Here is a 24,313-nt window from a genome sequence, read left to right as displayed (position 1 = left end):
AAAAACTCTTTATTACACCGTTCTTTTCACAAAAAATTGGTGAATAGGTCGCAGTCGAACTGGGTTCCGTTGTTGGATACGATCTTCCTTAGCACTCCGTATCGGCACACGATGCTCTTTACAACGAAATCAAGGATTTTCTTTGAGGTTATAGTTGCCAACGGTTCAGCCTCCGTCCATTTTGTGAAGTAATCCACGGCGACTACAACATATTTCACTCCGCCTTTGCCAGTCGGGAGAGAGCCTATGAGGTCGATGCCCCATACCGCGAAAGGCCATGGGGATGTCAACATGGTCAGCTCGGATGGTGGGGCTCGAGGTATCATGGAGAATCTCTGGCATTTGTCGCATTTCTTCACATACTCGAAAGAATCCGCTTTAATGGTTGGCCAGAAATATCCCTGGCGTATGATCTTCTTGGACAGGCTGTGCCCCCTAGTGTGATCTCCGCAGAACCCTTCATGAATTTCTTCAATGACTTTCTTAGCTTCGGGAGGGGTTACGCACCTGAGTAACGGCATGGAATATCCCCTTCAGTACAGCCTTCCATCCAAGATTGTGTAACAGGGAAGTTGATACATCAACTTTCGAGCTTGGTTCCGATCTTTTGGAAGAACTCCATTTTCGAGATAATCAACTATCGGGGTCATCCAGGTCGGCTCTGTTTCGATCATACACACATCTTCCTCTTCTGGCTCGTTAATGCTAGGCACTGATAGGTGTTCTATGGGTACGACATTCAGCTCTTCATTTTCGGCGGACGTTGCGAGTCGAGCTAAGGCATCTGCATTTGAATTCTGCTCGCGGGGAACCTGTTCGATTGTATAGAATTCGAAACACTCTAACGCTGATTTTGCCTTCTCCAAATAAGCTGCCATTCTCGTGTCGCGAGCCTGGTATTCACCCAAGATTTGATTAACCACTAGCTGGGAGTCACTGTAGCAATGTATAGCTTTAGCTTTGAGCTCCTTAGCTATACGAAGTCCCGCGAGTAAAGCCTCGTATTCGGCCTCATTATTCGATGCTTTAAAGCCAAATCTTAGGGCAGAAAGAAGTCGACCTGAAGCCTCTGGTTTAGATAGGACTTGTCTAAGTGGTTGATCAGTCAGCACATGGATGGGATGTACCTGAAAGTAGGGGCGGAGCTTACGGGATGAATGAATCAGGCTGAGCCTGAGTTTCTCCATCAGTGGATATCTTGACTCTGCCCCCAGTAATCTTTCACTGATGTAGTAAACGGGTCTTTGCACCCTTTCTTCTTCTCGGACGAGCACTGCACTTATCGCGTGTTCGGTAGTTGAAAGGTATAGGTACAGTATTTCCCCCGTTTCAGGTTTTGACAGGATGGGTGGTTCCGCAAGGTGTTTTTTGAGCTCCTGAAAGGCCAGCTCGCATTCCTCTATCCATTCAAATTTCTTACCTCCTCTCAGTAAGTTGAAAAATGGAAGACCACGATCTGTAGATTTCGAGATGAATCTGCTTAGGGCTGCCATCCTGCCAGTCAGACTTTGGACATCTTTGTGCCTTCGAGGTGAGGGCATGTCAATCAGGGCCTTGATCTTGTCAGGGTTTGCCTCGATTCCACGAGAGTTCACAATAAAGCCCAGAAATTTTCCTGAAGATACCCCGAAAGTGCACTTCTGAGGGTTTAACTTCATGTTGTATTTCCTGAGCACGCCAAAGCACTCTTCGAGGTCATCAACATGGTTCTTGTTGAGTTTAGACTTTACAAGCATGTCATCAACATAAACCTCCATGTTGTTCCCTATTTGTTCTAAAAACATCATGTTTACGAGCCGCTGGCATGTGGTTCCAGCATTCTTGAGCCCGAATGGCATGACATTATAGCAATATAGCCCTTTGTCCGTGATGAAGCTCGTGTGTTCTTGGTCGGGGGCATGCATGGGAATCTGGTTATATCCAGAATAGGCATCCATGAACGACATCAGGCCATGCCCCGCCGTGGCATCTACAAGCTGGTCAATCCTTGGTAACGGAAAACAGTCTTTTGGGCAAGCTTTGTTGAGATCCGAGTAGTCAATACAGGTTCTCCACGTCCCATTGGGCTTTGGGACCAACACCAGATTGGCTACCTAGTCAGGGTAAAAGGCGTCCCTAATGAAATGGTTTTCCTTTAACTTGTCAACCTCCTCCTTCAGTGCTTTCTTCCTGTTTTCGTCCAGCTGTCTTTGCTTTTGTTGCTTCGGGGGAAAGCTTTTGTCTATGTTTAGTGCGTGGCTTGCTACATTCGGGCTTATCCCCACCATGTCTGAGTGCGACCATGCGAAGACATCCTGGTTTTTCTTCAGAAAGAAAATTAATTGCTATTTTGCCTCATCTTGGAGGTGTTTTCCGACCTTCACTTTCTTCGAGGTATCAGTTTCTTCGAGCTGAATTTCTTCGAGAATGGCTTGGCCTTATGAACTTCTTGTCTAGTAACTCTTGCAGTTGTGACTGCAACTCCTTGAGTTCAGTTGGTGCCATTCTGTAAGGAGTCTTTGAGATCGGCGCAGTTCCCGGAATCAACTCTATCTCAAACACAATCTCTCGGTCTGGTGGAATCCCTGGGAGATCTTCAGGAAATACATCGGAAAACTTGCACACAACCGGTACATCCAATGGTTGTTGACTTGTTTCTTTATCGTTATCCACTATGTTTGCCAGAAAACCGATGCACCCGTCACTCAACATTTTTCTCGCCTTTATCACAGAAATCATGGGACACTTCTTTTCTCTTGACGTACCCTTGAACTGGAATGGTTCTTCTCCTGCTGGGGTGAAGACCACTTTTCTGCGCTTGCAATTGATAACTACTCCATATTTGGTTAACCAATCCATCCCAAATATGACATCATATTCATGTAGGTCCAAGACTAACAGATCCACCATTAGCTCACAATTTTCAACCCAAACTGGTACAGCTCTAACCCATGTCCGCACCAGCATATCCTCACCCGAAGGCAAGGATACCCCACAAATAACAGGCATAGGCTCAGGACTTCTATTTAATTTTTCCACAAAGAATGCAGATACAAAAGAATGTGATGCACCAGTATCCATTAATGCATATGCTGAGGTTTGGGTGATAGAAATCTGACCTGACACCATATCAGATGGGCCAGCTCCTTTGTCGCTTTGTGTAAGCGCATAAACTCGAGGCGGAGCTCCAATTTGTTTATGTTGGTCATTTCCATTGCCCTTGGCTGGCATTCGACAATCCTTAGAAAAGTGCCCTGGCTTTCCACAGTTAAAACAGACCCCGCACTCGCCCCGATGGCGGCGGTTACACTTGTTGCACAGTGGCCATTGTTCAAACTCACGTCTCGGCTGTTTGTTGTGACTAGCCATTGCCTGATTGGGAGGTCCCCCTTTTCTTTTGTTATTTCCCCCAAAAATCGGTCTTGTGCCTCTTGGATTGTTTGTTTGCTCCGAGTTCTGGCCGAACCTCGGGTTGAACCTTCCCCTTGGGCCATTCTGATTGGCCTGAAACTGTCCGGGGTTGTTGGGAGTGTACCTCCTGTCTTCGTTCTTCTGTGGATCTGGCTTGTCAGACATGGCCCAAGACTCTTGGCGAAGAGCCCGTTCCACAGCTTCAGCATACGTCTCTGGGCCAGTTCTACCAGTGTCTACACACCTAGCAATGTCTCTGCGTAGGCCCTTCATAAAACTCCAGGTCTTATTCTCATCAGTGCTCACCTGGTTCTTCGCAAACCTAGACAGTTGGTCAAATTTTCGAACGTAGTCCTGCATGCTCGATGTTCCCTGCTTTAGATTAGTGAACTCATTCACTTTGTGCTCAATCACCGCCTTACTAAAGTACTTGCCATTGAACAAGGTCAAGAACTCTAGCCATTCCATCTCGGCAACGTTATGCCCTTTCTTGGCTGCGTCCCACCAGATGCGGGCATCTTTTCTCAGCATATAGGTTGCGCAGACTACCTTCTCTCTCTCAGTAGTTCCAATGAAGTCGAAGATTCTTTCCAAGATACTAATCCATTCCTCTGCCATTGAAGGGTCATTGCTCCCCTCGAATATAGGTGGATTTTGGTTGCCGAACCTTTCTGATATAGGTTTTGCTCGGGCAGCTCTTGGCGCTTCTACTGGCTGTACAGGTTGCTCAATGATAACCTGCGGGCCAAGGTTTTGTTCTTCATTGTTTGCAGGTGGTACTTCGTTGTTCTGAGCATTATTGGGTGGCATGAGGAGTCGTCCCAAAAAGGGTGTTAAATCTTTCAGCTTGGAGGGCATCAGCGTCCTTCTGTCTCTTTTTCCCTCTTTCTATTTGAGCTCCCTGCGTCTCCACTAGCCTTTGCAGATTGTTCATCTGCTCGGCTATCTCGCGAACTCTATCAGCTTGGTTTGGAGCTCTAGCGGCAGGCGCGTTCTGAGCTCTATCAGCAGGTGTGGCCTGGCCTCGGCCAGCAACACCCCTTCCTCTTTGAGCTCTTGTCCTTACCAATTTTTTGATTTCAATCAAAAGCTCTTAAGCGCATAAGGACGAGAAGTTAATATTGACACAGATAGTTAATCAACCTAATTAAGCACACCAAACATATCAAGCACAACAAGCAATCAACACTTTTTAACAAAAGTTAGCAACTTCATTTCATAACCTATACCATATACAACAACGTTTGAAGTTTGGGTTGGCAAGTCTAAGGGATTTACAAAATTAGCCCTAAAAAAATGGACTTATATCCCTGCTAGACCAGTTACTAATATCCTTAATCATATACAAGGTAGGTACATATTTCAAAAGTAGGTGGGTTTCTAACACCTATGCAGCTCCTAACACCTAGCCGGTGTCGCTTTCCGCTGCCATATTAGAACCATCCTCAGGATCCTCCTCGGGATCTTCCTTGGAATCTTCTTCGCGATCTTCCTCATCTTGGTCCATCGGCTCCTCATAAGAAATTTACCCGTCGCCGAGTTCTTCATTAGCCACTTCCTCCATTGGCGGGTTCTCAGCTACAACTACACCAAAATCCTACAACCTAGTAGGTTTGCAAGGTCTTTACAAAAAGTATCAACAAGACCCTCACAGCATAACCTAATCTAAGTTGTCCATCAACATATCCAGCTCTATGTTGGTATCCTCGTCAGACTGCTCGAGATCCTCCTCTGGCTCTACTGAAGACTTCTGTTATGTAATGCGTACATTGCCAAATGGCACGCCAATGTCGTCATTCGTACTCAAAGTGGCAAGAAATTCTCATCGTTAAAGAGTCTATAGAAAATTGATTCTAGGCGAAGGGATCATGGGTAGTTTTCCTATCACAGGGTTACCTATCTCAGGTATATCGACCATAACCTACAATTTATAGAATTGAGGTGAATAAAAAGAAAACAACATACTAAAGGAAGAAACAGTACTTACAGTGAGTGTCGGTCTATCTTTGCGAAATGTACATGTGGGTTGTCTACAGAACCGGCTCAACTCGAGCTCTGATACCAACTGTAATGACCCGGATTTTCAAGACTCGATAATGCGGAAATATAAATGTTTTCATTTAACAAAATGTCTCAAAAACCCATAGAAAAAAAAACTTTTTAAAAAGTCGTATGGCCATACTTAACATTTAGTTACAAACATGTTTTATAAAGAGTAGAGTGAGCCTAGTTTAGGAAAATTACACAACATTTCCAAAAATAAAACGGCTACCCAAAAGGTCGGTCCACATGTACATTTGCAAGGAAGACTCCAGCGCTCACTGCTCTGCCTTGCCCTTGTTCTTACCTACAACATGAAACAACAAGGTAAGCGAAAACGCTTAGTAAGATCAACTTCCAAACAAAGCAGATAGAGAAATAGGGATCCGGACCCATCCGGACCCTACACAATCAATTTCAAGAACGCTAAAGAGTCCTGGCAAGCTTATGGTCATGCCTGATAACCAAGGATAAATTAATTCACATCTAGATAAAAATCCTGCACTCAGAAAATCCCAGAACAAGTAGATATATTATATCGCAACTAATTCTAATCAACAATTATATCCCTGCACTCAGAAAATCCCAGAGCAAGCATATATATTATATCACAACATAATTCGAGACCAACGCTCGACAATTTCTAACAATTCATGCATAACGCGCCCTCCAACATAATTGCTAATCTGTAAAAGAGAACCGAGTCTCCACACTAAGATCTAGCCAATAAATATTCTCAGCAAGGGTAACTATCGTGTTACCTAGGGCATCGCTACTTATTCAAGAATGTAATCCAATTTACACGGTTTTACGGAGACTTCTATGTTAATCAGTGGTGCTGGTGAGCAGCTGCCCCTAGGGTGTTCAACCTCACTCAATCTTGGCAACCCCTAGTATCTCTAGGCACTCTCACGGAATGGCCAATATTCACGGCTGCTATCCGGGAATAACTTATCAGAGCACTTGCTCGGATTCTAACCGTCCAATGATTAAGTAAGCATGAGGGCCCCTAGGTCCCATTTATCTTGGCGCCCCTAGGTTTAACCAGCTTATCCTCATCTCATGGCCACTCGTCGCGGTAATGAACCGGACATAAATAAAATCAAGCAGTGTGACGGGGATCAACCGTCTAGGATATGACGGACTTCTACCGTTCATATTTTCTAAATCAGCACTCACTAGACTAACGTCTCTAAGCAACTTTCTATGACAGCCTATATATGTGCATGTATCCCTATACTAACATACAAGACAATAATCATTTCATGTTGCAGCCATACAATATAAGTTGACTTACTTGGAGTCCTTAGTGCTCAGCAAGTTTTCACCCTCCAACCTTCAGTCCAGTTATGCTTAGCCAATACTGTAGTTATCCATACAGTATACTCGGATTAATTATGGCACTCATAATTCATTATTATTATTTTTTTGGGCAGTTTGGTCATTTTAATAAAAGTCATTTGTAAGGATTTACAATCCTTATTTGGTTTTAAACCTATTAAGGAAAGTTATACAAAATATTCGAGACTAAACCCTAAGTCTCGGGGAGACCTATCCTAAGGTCTCGATACCTAGGCTCCGGTATCACAATGGTATTTCCCCACAACCCGCTAAAAATCTTATTCTTTCAAGGTATCACTATTAACCCGCACTTTCGACTAGTCGGTTAAAATATGTAAGATTTTAGCCGGTATTATATCCAGAAAATACAAATAAATTCCTTAATTATTTTTAAAGAAAATAAACTCTTTAAATTTTCCTTTTATTTTTCTTAAGGTTTTAATATCTAAAAACCGTTTTAAGAAAATTGCCTAATTTGTCTTAATTAGGAAAACCGTTATAAATTTCTCATCTTGACTAATTAATTTTCCAAAAGCAATTAATCAATTTTACTTACTAGAAAAATAATTCATTTAAACTCAAAGGGGTAATTTTAGTGAAAATATGATTTCAAGACTTACCAATTTATATCTTGAAATAAACAAAATTTTACTTTTTACCTTATGTTCCAAAATCTCATTTTTACACTAAGTGTGAAAAACCTAATTTTCACATTTTTAACTACATACTTCGTTAGTTCATAACATGAAATTTACTTACCAAATTGTTACCAAAATTTCCCAATTCCATTTTTGTTATGCCATTTAGGTCTTTGTAAAATCTTAGGTCAAAATGAGCATTTTTGATTGGTGAAATCATTTTCCAACAATGAGGTAAAAATGACCTTATTTTCAAGTCCTTATTTTTTCCAAACTTTGACAGTTAATAACTTTCAAACCGTTTAATATTTTCTTACCAAATTTTACAGTGGACTAATAGGTTATGCCAGAAATATGTCCACAAAATTTTAGAAAAATCTGGGTTCATTTGCCCTATACAGTGGCTGTCCAAACTTGGTTCCGAAAATAAGAATACGAAAAAACAGTTTTTTATCTAATCTTTGAAATAGCATAACTTACTCATTTCTAAACATTTTTTAGTGTTTCAAAAGCTCAATTTTATGTACTCAATATCAACAACATTACAGTACGATTTAATATTACAAAAACAATATACAGTGGCTGCTTGACCCCTTGGAAGTCACAGCTCAAAACATGTTTTGTTTTAGGGTATCCTACAAAACCCTTGGGGGTTTTGGTTCCCATTTTCAAAAATCAATACACATGCATCATAAAAATTATTAAACAACTACCATAACCTTATTACATCACCAACAAGAAACTTTAAGCATTAGATATACAAAATAATGCTTAAAACTAAAAACCCTACAACAAAATCATCAAAAGTAAACTTTTTACCTCTTTAGTGTTCTTGCTTAAGGTTTGGACCTTCTATAAGCTTTGACTCCTTCAAAACCTTTCAAAAACCCTAACAAACTTCCCCCAACAACATAGTCAATTAGCTATTTGAAACTCTATGCTTAAAACTTTACAAAAGCTTAGATTAGTGAAAGTTTACCTTAGGGAAAATACTTCCTAGACCAAGACTTAGCCTCAAGGTTTCCTTGGTGTTCTTGGGCTTGAAAAATGGAGAGAACACTTTGAGAGGTCTTCAAAAAAGATGATAGTGAATGAGAGATGGAGAGTGATTGGTTCTTAGTGTGGGAATTGCTCACAATACTCTTCAAAATATCACAAGGTACTTGAGTGCTTTTCTACCCACTTGCCCACTTGACCTCTTAATTAAATGGCATTTAAATTTTATAAAATTTGGGTTCACACCACTCTAAAACACCACATGGCCGGCCACCCTTTGCCATATATGATCATTCCATTTTTTTTTTTTTTTTTTAATAAAGGTTAATAAAGGTTTCATAAGAAGAAAAGTCCAAATTGGCTTTTGACACCTTTTTTTTTTCACTCTTATTAAGTTTTAATCACCAAACTTAACATTAATTAATTAAATTAAATGTCTCTCAAATTTAATTTAATTAATCACATAGTAAAATTTAACCTAAGGTCCATTCATGGAATAAAATTCCCCATTTCGGTAAAATTAGGCATTTAACACAAAATGCCCTAAAATTTCCATTTTCTTTTAGGTTTATTATTTTTGACCAAACTTTAACTTTTATGAATGTATTTTATGCCCAAAATATAATTGCCATGATTTTTCATTTTATTTTCCGAGATTTTTACCCGATCAGGGTTTTTGTGTCGATCCAGGACCGAAAGTCTCATCTTGACTTTTAAAATCACAAAATTCATATTTTGGCTAGCAATAACTCATGGAATACTTACAAACAAAATATAATATTATTTAAAATAATATTCTTAACCCGGGGCAAAAATCCCGACCCGAGTCGTTTAAAGGTACCCAAAAACGTAGGACGTTACAAATACGCCAGCTCGGATAGCCATGAGGTGTCCACTATCATCCACATCCCGAGATCGGGCTACTTCCAGATTAAATCTTGTTAAGTAACTCTTCAATGTTTCGCCCGGTTGCTGCCGGACGTTAGTTAAGGTGGACGCTTCTGGTCTGACCCCTACCATTGCTCTGAACTGCTTCTTAAAGTCTTTAGACAACTGCTCCCATGAGGTTATTGAGTGTCTCTTATACTTTTCGAACCAACTTTTGGCAGGTCCTACCAATGATGTTGGAAACAACATGCACCTGAGCTCGTAACCCACGTTACTGGCTCTCATGATAGTGTTGAACGTGCTCAGGTGACTACACGGGTCGGTCTTTCCTTCAAACGTAGGGACGTGAGGAATCTGAAAACCTTGAGGAAATTGAGTGTCAGAAATATGGGGAGAAAACGGCTCGAGCTCCTCATCAGAGTCCTCATATCGACCATTTCCTCGTTCATTCTTTAAAAGCCTAAAGGCTCTTTCGAGCTGATCGATTCTTTCTTGGACTGGGTCAGTAGGAGGTGCTGTCTGGAATTGACTGTCATTGATAGTGATTCCAGGCTCGCGTCTTCGCAAGGGATCTCTACGCTTATTCAAGCGATCCCTCAGGTCCAGATTTGTTTGATCTCCATTCCCCCGACTCTGATTCAGATGATTTCGCAGGTCAGGACGATTCTTGCAACTTCCAGTATTCTTACGACCTCGGTCGTGTTTACTGACGGACTTGGTCTCTCCGGACTCATCACTGGTGAAACTCATTGCTCGGTTATTTCGCGATGGATTCTTTCCACGTCGCCTCGTCTCCACAGTGCGAGACCGAGACGTCTGACTTCTCTCAGATGGAGCGCCTCTCCGCTCCTGGAAAGTCTCCCTGTTTCCTTGTCTTTCCCCCGCACGCCCTTGATCCTGATCTCGAACAGGTTGAGCGTTTCTGTGTGGGGGCGAAGGATATCTTATGGGTGACGGAGGGAACCGTATAGGCGACGGTGGCTGCCACCCTTGTCGCGGCCTAGAGGGTCCAGAATTTGCCCGAGATAGGTCAGTTGCATTCGGTGCGCTCCTAGGTACCTGAGTCCGAGCCTCTGCAGGGGTTCGGTTATTCTCAGCTCCTGTAGGCACTTCCACAGGCGGGTTAGGCGGGACCCGAGCTCGAGTATTCCTCTGGGGCCTAGGAGGAGCGGATGGCTCTGCTGGTGCCGGAGGATGAGTCGGCCTCCTTGTGGCAGCATCCTTTCGTGGACGCCCGCGGGGCCTCCGGGGAGGAAAATGTACGTCCCTTGGAGGAGGGACTTGGCTTTCGCGCGGAGGCGGGGGCTGAGCCACCTGCGCCTCTGCAGCTATCCTTGTCAACTCCTCATTCCGTTTGTTGGCTTCTGCCAACAGCTGCTTCAGTTGTCAGTTTTCAAGTTCCACAATAGGAACGTACCGCTCAGGATTGTAGTACATATCCTCATCTCTTGGTGGAGGAGGTGGTCCCCGGGAATCAGAGGACCCACTTCTCTCTTCAACATACGGGTTCTCCATTGGTTGTTTTCCAGGACGTCTTGGGTAATTTTCCTCAGGGGTGTTCTGATTGTTTGTGGCCATGATTTTCTCAGGGATGAATGCTTAAGGCTCTCAATGAAAGCACCAAACTGTTGACGCCGTTTTTCGTCAAACAGTGAAAGAAGAGCACATAAACAATAACTGATGATGGCCAATTGAAATAAGACAATATAAACACACGATTTTTACGTGGTTCAGCAATTAAATTTGCCTAGTCCACGAGTCTCTGTTATTAAACTCAAGATTATCTCTGAAAATTCTTTAAGCATGAATTCTTCAGAGTTTTCTCTCAAGGTTCAGAATTTCGGTCCTTTACAATGGTGCATGGCTTCTCTATTTATAGAGAAGATCGAAGAATACTATCCCACATATTTTGGGTAGTTACTCTTTTCGTGTAAATCAAATAAATGGCTTTAAATGCCTATAATCAGATATAAAAGGAAACGTCCCCTGAAGACCAGGGGACGTATAAATGACCAAATAATATCCCACGATTCTAGGGGATTTACAATAATAAATGAGGATTACATATCGTATTTATAACACATTCAAGGTGGTTATCACGTATCTCTAAGGCTTTAGCTTCCCAGGTTTCCCGTCATCTATCGAGCTAGAAACATCTCCCGAGGCCACATGGCTTTCGAGATCGTATGTGCGTCGAGCTCGGGACCCCTGATCCGAGGTCACCCCTGAAGATGAGAGCGTCCCCGGAGCTATCTTTCGAGATCATGAATACTTCGAGGTCACCATACTCGAGGTCGTCTATGTCCTGCAGGCTCGATATTTAATCCTGGAGCATATTTCCAACCTTAAGAGTCCACTTGTTTGCGAATCCAACTTTCGAGGTCATATTTAACATAGTTCGAAATCTGGGTGTAACAAATATATAAATATATAGTTTGGGAGAATTGAATATGTCGTCCTTGACTATACTTGACTATATGTGTACTAAAATCAATCATATAATCTTGCGTATCATATTTTCACGATCATTTTTTTTTAAATATTATTATTAATTGATTTTAAAATAATAAAGACTATTTAATTTTTTTAATAAAATCAAAATACATAGTTAAATTTATAAAACAAAACTTGAAATCAAATTTATTCTCCTAAAGAATTTCTCATCTTTAAAATTAAAATTAAAACATATATGTTGTTTATTCAAGAACATGAACACAAAAATAACCCAAAAAAAAATTGAAATACAAGTCCAAAAACGCATTGCCCAAATCGAAGCCATAAACCCAAAGAAACAAACCCATAATTTTCCCAAATTCCCTTCAACAAATGACAACCCAAAAAAGAAAAACCCCAATAGAAACAACGAACTCCATGGCCTCTTCGACCCACTATAACCCCGACAGACATAGTGAGCTCCCAGGTCTGCGCCTCCACCTGTCGCCATAGAGCTCTGCACCTACCACTGTCGCACCAACTCTCCGTTCGTGCCCTCAAATTTGCTACCCAGTTCGTCCCAGCGACCACATGCAACGTCCTCAGCATGGAGTCCCAACATCCTTTGCGAAAATGAAAGCATGGAGAAGAATAAGAAGAATAGGTGTAGGCATATGAGTGATGCTCTTATTTTGATACCTCAACTCCGATCCGCACTCTTGTTCCGACGCCTCAGTTCCGATCCTTTACCTCCAGCCCAGATGCATACAGAAGAAGAAGAAGAAGAAGAAGGAGAAGAATAGGGACTAGGTTTGGAATTAGGAATTTTTAAATTAGGATTAATTTTATTTGATATAAAATGTAATTTTTTTAAGGGATATTTGCGGTTAAAATAACTAAATTTATAACTTACTAACACTTAAATATCCAGAATTTTTGGTGGTAAAAGTACCCAAACGTGAAATTTACTTGCAATTAGAGATACACAGTGTTAAATATTAAAGTTGACCGGTCAAAGGACATGTGGCACCATATAATTGGTCCACATTATTATTAGTATTTTAAATAATTTTTCAAAAAATATATCATTTTATATTTTTTATTTTAAAAAAAAAAATCAAATTTATTGTTTTTCAATTTAAAAGTAACAAAAAATAATTTTTTCTCATTTTTTTCAAAAAAAAAATCAAACTTGTTGCTTTTAATCAATTTAAGATTAAGTAAAAAAATATTTAATTTTAAATTATTGTTTGGATTTTAAACAAAATTACTTAATTTTTAATTGAAAAAAATAGAAAAAAATGATAAATAGGAAGATTTTAATAATAATAATAATAATAAATAAAAAAATTGAGGATATTAACAATGAAAAAATAAATTTGAAAATTATTTTAAGAATAACAACAATGTGGACCAATCATGTGGTGCCACGTGTCTTTTGACCGGTCAACTTTAACATTTAACATTGTGTATCTCTAATTGCAAGTAAATTTCATGTTTGGGTACTTTTGCCACCAAAAAATCAGTTTGGGTATTTAAGTATTAGTAAGTTGTAAGTTTGAGTATTTTAGCCGCAAATATCCCTTTTTTTAATAATGGAAATTTAAGAATTTTTTATTTATTTTTTAATTCTTTTAAGGAATAAATGTAGAAAGAAATATCCAATGTTTAACAAAGTTTGCGATTTAGTACCCAATTTTTTTTTTGTTTCAAGAAGAATACCGATGTTCAATTCCGTATGTGTTCATCGGAACCCGCTCTTACAGAGATGGCTGGCTATACACGGGTGCAATTTAATTGGTCTATTTAATAATTATATTGTAAAATTAATTTAAAATCAAATTCAACTAAAAATAAATCATTTGTATTCTATTTGGTACCATGTGTTTTATTTTATGTTTTGAAATCGTATATATTTAGTATCTGTATTTTAAAATTATACATATTTAATATCTTGTATTTTTAAATTATACATATTTAATATTCAAGCAATGAACATTATTGATAATAGAACAAATGAGTAAACTCCCTTTCAAATAAGAAAAAATTAAATTAATCATTTTTAAAATCTTAAAATTAAACATAAATAATAAAAATGAAAACCAAACTTTATTACTTCACCCTTCAGATTGGATTCATTAACATGAGATGTTCATCATTATTCATGGTATTAAAACCATAAACATCAAAATTTATCACTAAATTATATATTCCTCTAATAAAAAATTCAAAACTGAAAATACAATCCAAATTTCTTATGAACAACCAAATCAAGATTCCAGGCTCCAAATGCAAAATGTCTCAAAATTACAACAGATTTGAAGAAACACGGCTTCAATTTCTTACCCAATGTCCTCTATTCCAACTGAAGAGACCCATCCACCAAGCCCTGCCCCTCGCCAAGATCTAGTTATCTTTAGTCCTCCGTTTTTCCTATTCGGTGCCGGTCCCATCTGGAAGAACCAAACCAAACGTCGTCCCCGACCATCGCAATCCAGCCAGTCGCCGAAGTTCACCATCGAAGACGGCGTTTTCGGCCTCCAAATCGCCACCGAGCCTCTGTCTAGGTCTCACCGTCCCCATCGAGCCTTTGCCCAGATCTCATTATTTTCATTCGCCACTGACCCTCTGCCCAGTTCTCACCATCGCCACTGAGCCATTGATTCACTGCAGATATCTCAGATGCTCGCCCTCTCGCCCAGATGCCAGCGTTCAAGAATCCAAGTCTCCATGGCCATGGGTGCAAGATCCATTACTAGGGCCAGCAGTGGGAGTCTGTGAGATGAGTAGACAGATAGAGAGGATCGGGGATAGAGGGAACTAGGGAAAATTTTGTTATATATATTTTTTAATTTGTAATTTGATTTTAAGATTTTTTTTTGTTAGTTTTTAATTGATTTTTTTTTTTGTTAATTTCTTAATTTTAAATGTATTTTAATTACATTGTTTTACTTAAAAATCAATTTAAATTAATTTTAAAAAATTATTATAAAATGGACTAATTAAATTACGCCATGTGTATAGCCAGTCAGCTCCATTAGAGCAGGTACCGATGGACACACACAGAACTTGACATTGGGTACTATTGTTCGACACGTAGCAATTAGGAGTAATTAACGACATGCCATGAAGTCCTCGATGTGCGAGTTTCTCGATGTAGTCCAGTTCGGCCAAGTCGGGGATGTCTCCAGGTGAGGTCACGCCCCGAGGTGTGCTCTCAGGCAAGGATGTCTCCAAGTGAGACCACGTTCCGAGCCAGTTTCCGAAGCATGGATACCTCCAGATGAGGCCATGCCCCGAGGTCTTCCATCGGGGAGAGGATGTCTACAGGTGAGGTCACGCCTCGAGGGGCCCTTCTCACTCGACCATTCTCCAAGTCCAGGACTCTGGTCTTCGGGTTCGGAATTGATGCCAGGTGTCAATCACTGCATGTGTGGGCCTCGAGAAGTTCATATGACAACTTTTGGTATTCCTCAATTAGTGGTGTCGAGTTCGTACACTCGACAATTGTCATTTCCTACAACGCCGCTTGACATGGGCAAACATATGCTGCACCCTGACAATCACAGATATATTCCCCATAAAATTAGTGTGTGACTTTCTGCAATGAGCCCTGCAGAATCTGCGTGGGCCATAGTCTTTATTTTAACACAACCATTTATGTATTAACTTAACATTAATACCCTGATATTAATGAGAGATGATAAAAATTAATGACCCCAACCTCTATAAATAGGGCTGGGATATCTCCTTATAAGGAGTTCAATTTTTTTAGAGAGAGATACTCTGTACTCAGTGCAATATATACACTGCCTGAGAATCACCATTGAAGCTTGATACTACAAGCTTCAAGCTCATTAACTAATAGAGACTCGTGAACTAGGGCTCATTTATAGCCTGAACCACGTAAAACCTTGTGTTCTTTCCTTGTTTGTCCTTTAATCCTTAAGATTAAATTGGTAGCGAAAAATGCAGTCAACATTTTGTTGCTTTCATTGAGAGCTTGAAGGAAGCTTGGAAAACAATTATGGTGACCACTTGAAGGAATGCACCAGACGATACCGCCCCTCACGTCGCAGCTGAGGGAGGAGAAACCAGTCACATGCCGCCGCAATACCACCCTGATGCAGTGGAGGACTATGATGAAAATGTCGAGTACGACAGCATGGATGATGGGGGTGGTGATGAATACTATGAGGAGGAATATCCTCATCCCATGGACGCGGAGGATATACTTGAAGTGGTGGCGCTCCGTGACCAGGTGGCCACTCAACAGTAGAAGATTGACACCCAAGAGGGTAATATCGCTGCTCTGCAGGAGATGGTTAATGCCATGAGGGCTACTTTGGTAGCCCAAGGGCTGCAAATGGACCCCCATGGCGAAGTGTTGTCTGGGCAACCAGTTGGTGTGCCCCCTGTGATCTCAACTGGAATGCCACTTGTTGCTCCAGCCAGTGTGCCTCCCCAAAACCCGACTAAGTTGGCGCGAGATCCGCCAGCTGGACCGTGGCAAAGGTATGGTTGACGACAACCATGCTCCCAAATCAAAGAAGGCTCATCAGAACCCCAAAGACAACCAGATCCCGAGGACAGCTAGCATAGGTGAAGGCCCAGGAGCCCAAGGACAACGCCAAGCCGTCAGCGCCCGTGGAGCCCGGGGCGTTCTGCCTAGAGGTGGTGTCCCCCAGGAACCTCGTCATCACCACAGGAACAATGGCCGAGGGGCCAACATGAAAAATTTCCCTGTCAACAGAGAGCATGACATCAACATCTCGGTTAATAATGAGAAGGTTGAGTTTGACGGGGAAACGGAGGTGGCTCATCCAGAGGAAAATGGCGTGTTCCGAGGTCAGGATGACCTGCGGGACAACCTTAATGCTCGTCGATGCAATAAGAACCACGGACGTGAACACGCAAAGAAAGGTCCATTGGACCTCAGGGACAATCTTAAGGCGTGAAGGAGAGATTACCTGGCACAAAACGCCAACCAAGACCGCGACCCGCTCTGTGCGAAAATAGAGAGCCTGAAAAGAATCATGCTCAAAATGGCCCGTGGACAATGATGAAGATGGGGAGCTGTGCACTCATCACATAGTGGAAGCCATTTTGCTATAGGACCTCAAGATGTCTGCCATCACGTCTTATGATGACGACATAGACCCCACTGACAACCTCTCAAAGTTCAACAGGCTGATGTTGGTGCATCGCGTCTCCGAGGACGCCAAGTGTCATGTGTTCTCGATAACTTTAACATGACCAGCAGACGAGTGGTTCATGAAACACAGGCCGGGATCCATTCAGTCATGGCACCAACTATCATCCTCCTTCCAGAGACAGTTTATAACAACTAAGAAGGTGAGTTTCGAGGTCAATGCCTTGGCCAATATAAAGCAAGGACCTTTCGAGACCCTCAAGGCTTATATCAAACATTTCAAGAGGAAGCTGCGAGGACCAAAAGGGTCAATGATGGCCAATAACTGATGGCATTGCAGGCAGGCATCCGCGTGGGGTCCCCGTTGTAGGATGACCACCAACGGAGAGGGTTGGCAAAACCAGGATGTCTTCGCCTGGTCACACTTCGACATGACAGTCATTGACCCAAATATCATTTGCTATGTCTTGAATGTCGATCCAAACATCGCTCCAATCCAACAGAAGCGGGGGACGTTTGACCAGACTAGAGCGGAGGCCCTAAAGGCGGAGGTGGGCAAACTGCTTGCAAACGGTTTCATCCGGAGCACACAATATCCCAAGTGGGTATCCAATCCACTCCTCATGCCTTAGCCAAACGATACCTAGAGGACGTGCATAGACTTCTTCGACCTAAATAAGGCCTGTCGTTAGAACTTCTTTCCAATACCGAAGATCGATTAGATGGTCAATGCCACCTCCAGGTGCGAGCTTTTGTCCTTCATGGATGTGTACTTGGAGTATAACCAGATTTCCATGCATTTTGCGGACCAAGAGCACACCAGCTTCTGAACAGACAAGGGAGTTTACTGCTATAGAGTGATGCCTTCAGACTAAAGAATGCTGGGGCCACCTACCAAAGGCTCTTGAACCGAATGTTCAAAGAGCATTTGGGACGGAATATGGAGGTGTATGTGGACGACATGATGGTGAAGTCCCAAATGGTCCCCGACCACGTGAGGATCACTGCTTTGAGTCATTTTGTTTCCAAGGTGACGGACAAGTGCATCTCGTTCTTTAACATCCGAGGAGGAGGACAGGGGTTTGAATGGACGGAGGAATGTAAGCAAGCATTCCAGAAACTGAAGGCTCATGTGGAAAACCCTCATATCCTATCAAAGCATGTGGACAAGGAACCCCTCTTACTCTACATGGCTGTCTCTAAGAATGCCATCAGCACCATCTTAGTCTGCGAGGAGGATCGTGTCCAACACCACGTGTACTATGTGAGCAAAAGGCTTCTCAGAGCGGAGACCAGGTACCCGCTCATGGAGAAATTGACCTTTTTCCTGATGGTAGCTTCTCGGAAGCTAAGGCCCTACTTCCAGGCGCATCCCATCAAAGTCCTCACGAACCACCCCTTACGGCAAGTCCTCCAAAATCCAGAGTCATCTGGGAGACTCCTAAAGTGGGTTGTCGAACTTAGTCAGTTCGACATTGCTTATCTCCCAAGGGATGCCATAAAGGGTCAGACACCGAAAGATTTCATCGCTGAGTGCATGGGAAATCATGAGGGACCTATGGGTGCCCTGATAGATGGGCCCATGTGGAAGTTGTATGTCGATGGTTCGTCGAATGAAAATGGGGCTGGAGCAGGTCTCATTTTAGTATCCCCCGAAGGGCACAGGGTCCACAACACCCTAAGATTTGGGTTCAACACCTCCAGCAATGAAGCAGAGTATGAGGCGTTGATTACTGGGCTTCGAATTGTACTTGAGCTTAAAGCTGAGGGCCTTGAGATTTTTAGTGACTCACAACTGGTAGTTAATTAGGTACTCGAGGAGTACCAGGCCCGAGGAATGAAAATGGTCGGTTTCCTTGCAAAGACCCAAAAGATGCTACATGGCTTCAGAAATTTCACAATTCGACAAGTGCCATGCGAATAGAACTTGAACGCTGATGCGCTGACCAAGCTTGCAACCACCAAGGACGTTGAACTGATCAATGTAGTCCCCATCAACTACTTGTCTTCTCCGAGCATCTCAGCGCCCGAGGAAGCGGAGGCGATCTAGTGGGAGGGAACCCATAATTAAATATCTTGTCTCAGGGGAGTTGTCGCAGGACAAGAAAGTAGCCCAGAAGCCACTCTATCAGGCGCCTCGGTACATTATCATGGATGGAAAGTTGTACAGGCAAGGATATTCATTGCCCCTGCTCCTCCCGAGCCTCCTTTAGCTCAAATGACTGCATCAGCACGATGTCTCTGAGCCGTTGGTTGAGGGCTGCAGTCTGCCAAATAAGAATATCAAATCAGCAAAAAAGATGGAGAAATAAACACTGAATTAAGGTAAAAATTAGGGGACTTACCCTTAAGGAAGAATGGCGGCTGGTGGCTATCAGTGAAACCTCGCTACCACAATGGGCAAAGTTACTAGAGGGCATCTCGCATGGGGACCCCGCTAACCCTAATAGAAGCTCCACGCCAAGCGGAATGACCCTATCTCCTATTGTCCCCATGAGGATAGGCTCCAACTCCTCGCAGCAAGGACGAACAACGAGATCCTTCGACCAACCCTCACGATGAAACTCAGCAATGAGCTTAAAGTCCTTGTTGCCCTGATTGATGCGGGCGTTGTAGTACTCAACGATCCACTTGTGTGTCTCCAAGTCTTCCCTGTCATAGTGCTCTGGGAATACTATCAACCAAGGTACCTTAACTGGAGGGGAGTCGGGCACGTTAGAAGGGATTTCCTTACCCTTCCCAGAGAATCCCCCATCTTGAGGGGAGGAAACCTCAAGGTCAATGACCTCGTCGGAAGCCACCGTCCTCGGGGTGAGTACTAGTGGAGTAGCCATAGAGGATGCTTGGGCAATCAGGGCTGGAGCTGCAGAGGCTGGGGGTGCGGGCACCGCAGTTGATGCTGTCGGGAAATCTATTTGAGAGGGTCCCGACACCCTTTGACGCTTCGACCTGACCAGTTTGAACAGGCCCATGCTTTCTGCACAAAGGAAAAAAATGATTAGTCACTCGAAAGGGAAGGAAAACCAAAAACAAGTAAAAAAGTGTACGAGACAAAGCATAAATCTCCTCGGGAGCCCAACACGATCAGGATCCTTGGAGTGGGAGAAGGAATGTGTAACGCCCTGGTTACCCCAGAACAGTTACAGTGAATGGTGAACCGTAAATTTGACTCGCTACCTGAGTCCTTTGGTTAAAACGTGCATCTAAGTGTTGTTAACAAGCTAAGGTGGAAAACCAATCAAAAGGAAAGGATATATTTTATTTAATACATAAAACTGTTCATGGGCCCATAAAAACATTTTCAAGTTATTTACAACTCAAAATGGTCATTACTGTTTCAAATTTACAAACCCGCCGACTTAAGCGGCAAAAATAGGGTAAACCCCTAGTTCCTTTGAGAACTCCTTGGCCGTGGTGGTCAAGCGGCCGCATATGTACACATCACCACCTCAGCTCTCTACTCAAGGCTGGGTGAGCTTTTCTTTCCCTTTACCTGCACCGCATAACACCCATGAGCCAAGGCCCAACAAGAAAACACAATATAGCATGATATAATATCAACAATGATCGTAATAATCATTCAGGACTTTCAGTCCAAAACAGGTAAGTGACAGTGAAAAAGCCACTAAGGTGGGTATAACTCCCTTTAGCCACGTGACGATAGGGTCACCGGGTTTAACAGATAAGTGAACCTTTCACTAGCTTAAACAGGATAGGTGCATGGTGACTAGTCACCAACATAACCTTCCTCATGACCATAGAGTCATAACCCTAGAACATCGTTCCCTAGCCATGTGACAAACAGTCACCTAGGCCTTAGGCCTTGGCCCTAAGTAACTAGCTTAGACTAGTCAAGTGCTTATAAGTTTCATCGACCTTAGGGTTGGTCCAGCATTAATGCCTTAGAGTCATTCAACGCTGATATCGATTAGATCTAATCTTCATTCGGTCCTGCGTTCAGGAGATTTATGCCTTTTAACTCTTAGGTCAGTGACAGGCGACCAGTGCCATCCCTGACTAATCAGTGCCATACACAAGTAAACAACATTCGCTAGCATTTAATATGAAATCAATGTACACATTTATCAACCAATATGCCTCAACAATAATCGCACATGTCATATACACAGGGTGCAGTTTTCTTACCTCAGGCTCGAGCGAGAAATATAATAAGAACGACTCCTGAGAACGATCAACCCTTTGGTTCCTTAGCAGTTACCTAATCACAACCAATTATAACCTCCATTAAGGAAAATCAACAATGAAAGGGTCTTAACCTAAACCCCACTCTCGGGACCTCGAAACATGCCCACACGGTGAGTAGATTCGATCCCGGGCCTTAAGGATTGAAACCCCGAGCCAAAAACCCTTAAAACACTCAAAACGGGATTCTGGAGGAACAGAGTAGCACTACAGCACTGCTCAATAGCACCCCAGCACTATACTCAGAACCCCCAAACTGCCCAAAAGCATCATGTGTAGTGCTATAGTGCCCTATGATGGGCGTTGTAGCACTACCCCCAGACCAGCTTTCCCTCTGAAACCTCCTTCTTTGACTCCTTCAGTTCTAACTCGATTCCACTGCTTCCAAATCCCATTTTTGATGCCAATTGAACCCAAAAACCTTCCTCACATACCCTAAACATCACAACCATAAGAACCCTAGCCAAAATTCCCAACAAAACCAAGCATCCAATCTAGAAATCCCAACTGAAAACCAGAACTAAAACAGGGCAAACCAGGGAATTCAATGGCTAGAAACTTACCTCAAACTCAGATTATGATGCTCTTCAATGGTGGAACACACTCCCAAACTCCCTAGGCTTACTTCCCAAGCGTGAATCCTCAAGAATGGCTCAAAAATCACAAAGAAAGCTGAAGGAAAGAAGGTACGGGAGAAGCTTCAAATGATACTCTGTTTTTCTCTTCTTTCACAGCCTAAAATGGCTTATATCAATCCTAGGGGTGAAAAGACCAAAATACCCCTAGGTCAATTAAGGGTTTCTAAAGGCTCCCAAGGGAAAAATTGGTATTTCCCACCTATCTCGTTAATCACAATTAACGCTCTCCAGTTCCCGCTATTCTCGATAATCTCAAACACCAATAATTTATATCCCGTTACCCTTTAATTCCCAGTAACGCTCTAATCATTAAAATCACCCCGAGACTCATCCCGAGCCCTGAACTTAAACCTGTTATGACTAGACCGCTAATTAATATTCCATGATCGTCCCATGCCGAGTAGCTCGAACAAACCCACATTATAATGTGGTCTCAACAATATGTCACCGACATGCATACAAATATACAATTATGCCCTCAACGAACCAAATTACCAAAATATCATAATAATCAAATGTGGACCCACATGCATGCATATAACATCATATTATAGTATAATTCACATAAACATGCATATTATCATTTAATGGCATAATTAAACAGTTATGGTCCTCCCGGCCTACTAATCCAGCCATTAAACCGGATTAGGGATTTCGGGGCATTACAACTATCCCTTCCTTACAGAAATTTCGTCCTCGAAATTTACCTAAACAACTCGGGATACTAACTCTGCATATCTGACTCCAGCTCCCAGGTCGCTTTCTTGACCTTGCTATTCCTCCACAATACCTTAACCAAAGGTATCGTCTTATTCCTGAGGACCTTATCCTTTCTGTCAAGTATCTGAACTGGCTGCTCCTCAAAGGAGAGATTTGGCTCAAGCTCTGGATCTTCATAGCTCAAAATATGATTCACATCAGATACATACCTCCGAAGAGCTGAAACATGAAATACATTATGCACAGCTGACAACGCCGGAGGCAAAGCCAATGTGTAAGCCATTTGACCAACCCTTTCCAGGATCTCAAATGGACCTACAAATCTAGGGCTCAGCTTGCCTTTCTTCCCAAAACTTCTCACCCCTTTCCATGGCGAGACTCTAAGGAAGACATAATCTCCCACTTGGAACTCCATGTTCCTACGCTTGGGATCTGCATAACTTTTTTGTCTACTTTGAGAAGCAAGCATCCGAGCTCTAATCTTCTCAATAGCCTCATTGGTCCTCTGAACTGCCTCAGGATCTTAGTATCTCCTTTCACCTGTCTCATCCCAATGATTGGGAGATCTGCATTTCCTACCATATAGCATCTCATAAGGTGTAACTCCAATGGTAGATTGATAACTGTTATCGTAGGAGAATTCTATCAAAGGTAGATACTTACTCCAAGATCCACCAAAGTCCAGCACACATGCTCGCAGAATGTCTTCCAATATCTGGATCGTCCTCTCAGATTGCCCATCTGTCTGAGGATGATAAGCAGTACTGAACTTCAATTGTGTTCCCATGGCCTTTTGCAAACTCCCCCAGAACTTGGAAGTAAAAGTAGGGTCCCTATCTGGCACGATCGACTTAGGCGCTCCATGGAGGCGCACGATCTCTCTCACATAGAGATCTGCATACTGGTCAACTGTATAAGTAGTCCTTACTGGCAAGAAGTGAGCTGACTTGGTGTAGCGATCTACTATCACCCAAATAGAATCATGCTAACCAACAGTCCTGGGTAAGCCCACCACAAAATCCATCGTGATGTCTTCCCACTTCCATTCTGGGATATCCAAAGGCCCAACCTCTGATGCTCAGCCTTGACCTATTGACATGTCAAGCACTTAGCCACATACTCTACTACATACCTTTTCATCCCTGGCCACCAATACAACGATCTCACATCCTGATACATCTTCGTGGTGCCTGGATGCAAAGAGTAGGGTGTAGTATGAGATTCATCCAGAATCTCTTGCCTCAAAGCGGTGTCTAACATAACACATATCCGCCCCTTGTATCTCAACAAACCTATCTCAAACACTGTATAATCTCTGGATGCTCCAGCCAAAACATCCTCTCTGATCTTGATCAGCTGTGGATCACTCAACTGACCCTCCTTGATTCTCTCCAGCAGTGTAGACTGTAGCGTAATATTGGCCAACTGTCCCACCAACAACTCTATACCAGCTCTTGTCATATCATCAGCTAACTCCCTGGCTATTAGCCTCATACCTTGGATCTGTCCCAGACCCTTCCGGCTTAAAGCATCAGCTACCACGTTGGCCTTTCCTGGATGATACAAAATCTCACAGTCATAATCTTTTACTAACTCCAACCAACGCCTTTGTCTCATATTCAAATCTTTATGAGTGAAGAAGTATTTTAGGCTCTTGTGGTTTGTATAGATCTCACACTTCTCTCCATAAAGATAATGCCTCCATATCTTTAAAGCAAAGACCACAACCTCCAACTCTAAATCATGAGTGGGATATCTCTTTTCATACTCCTTCAACTGATGAGAAGCATAAGCAATTACTTTCTTTGACTGCATCAGAACACAGCCCAAACCTTGATGAGAAGCATCACAATAAATCATAAACTTCTCCTGAT

Source organism: Humulus lupulus, chromosome 4, assembly GCF_963169125.1.
Source record: "Humulus lupulus chromosome 4, drHumLupu1.1, whole genome shotgun sequence".
NCBI classification, from domain to species: domain Eukaryota; kingdom Viridiplantae; phylum Streptophyta; class Magnoliopsida; order Rosales; family Cannabaceae; genus Humulus; species Humulus lupulus.
The sequence above is the reverse complement of the archived record's forward strand: the minus strand, read 5'-3'. Positions refer to the sequence as shown.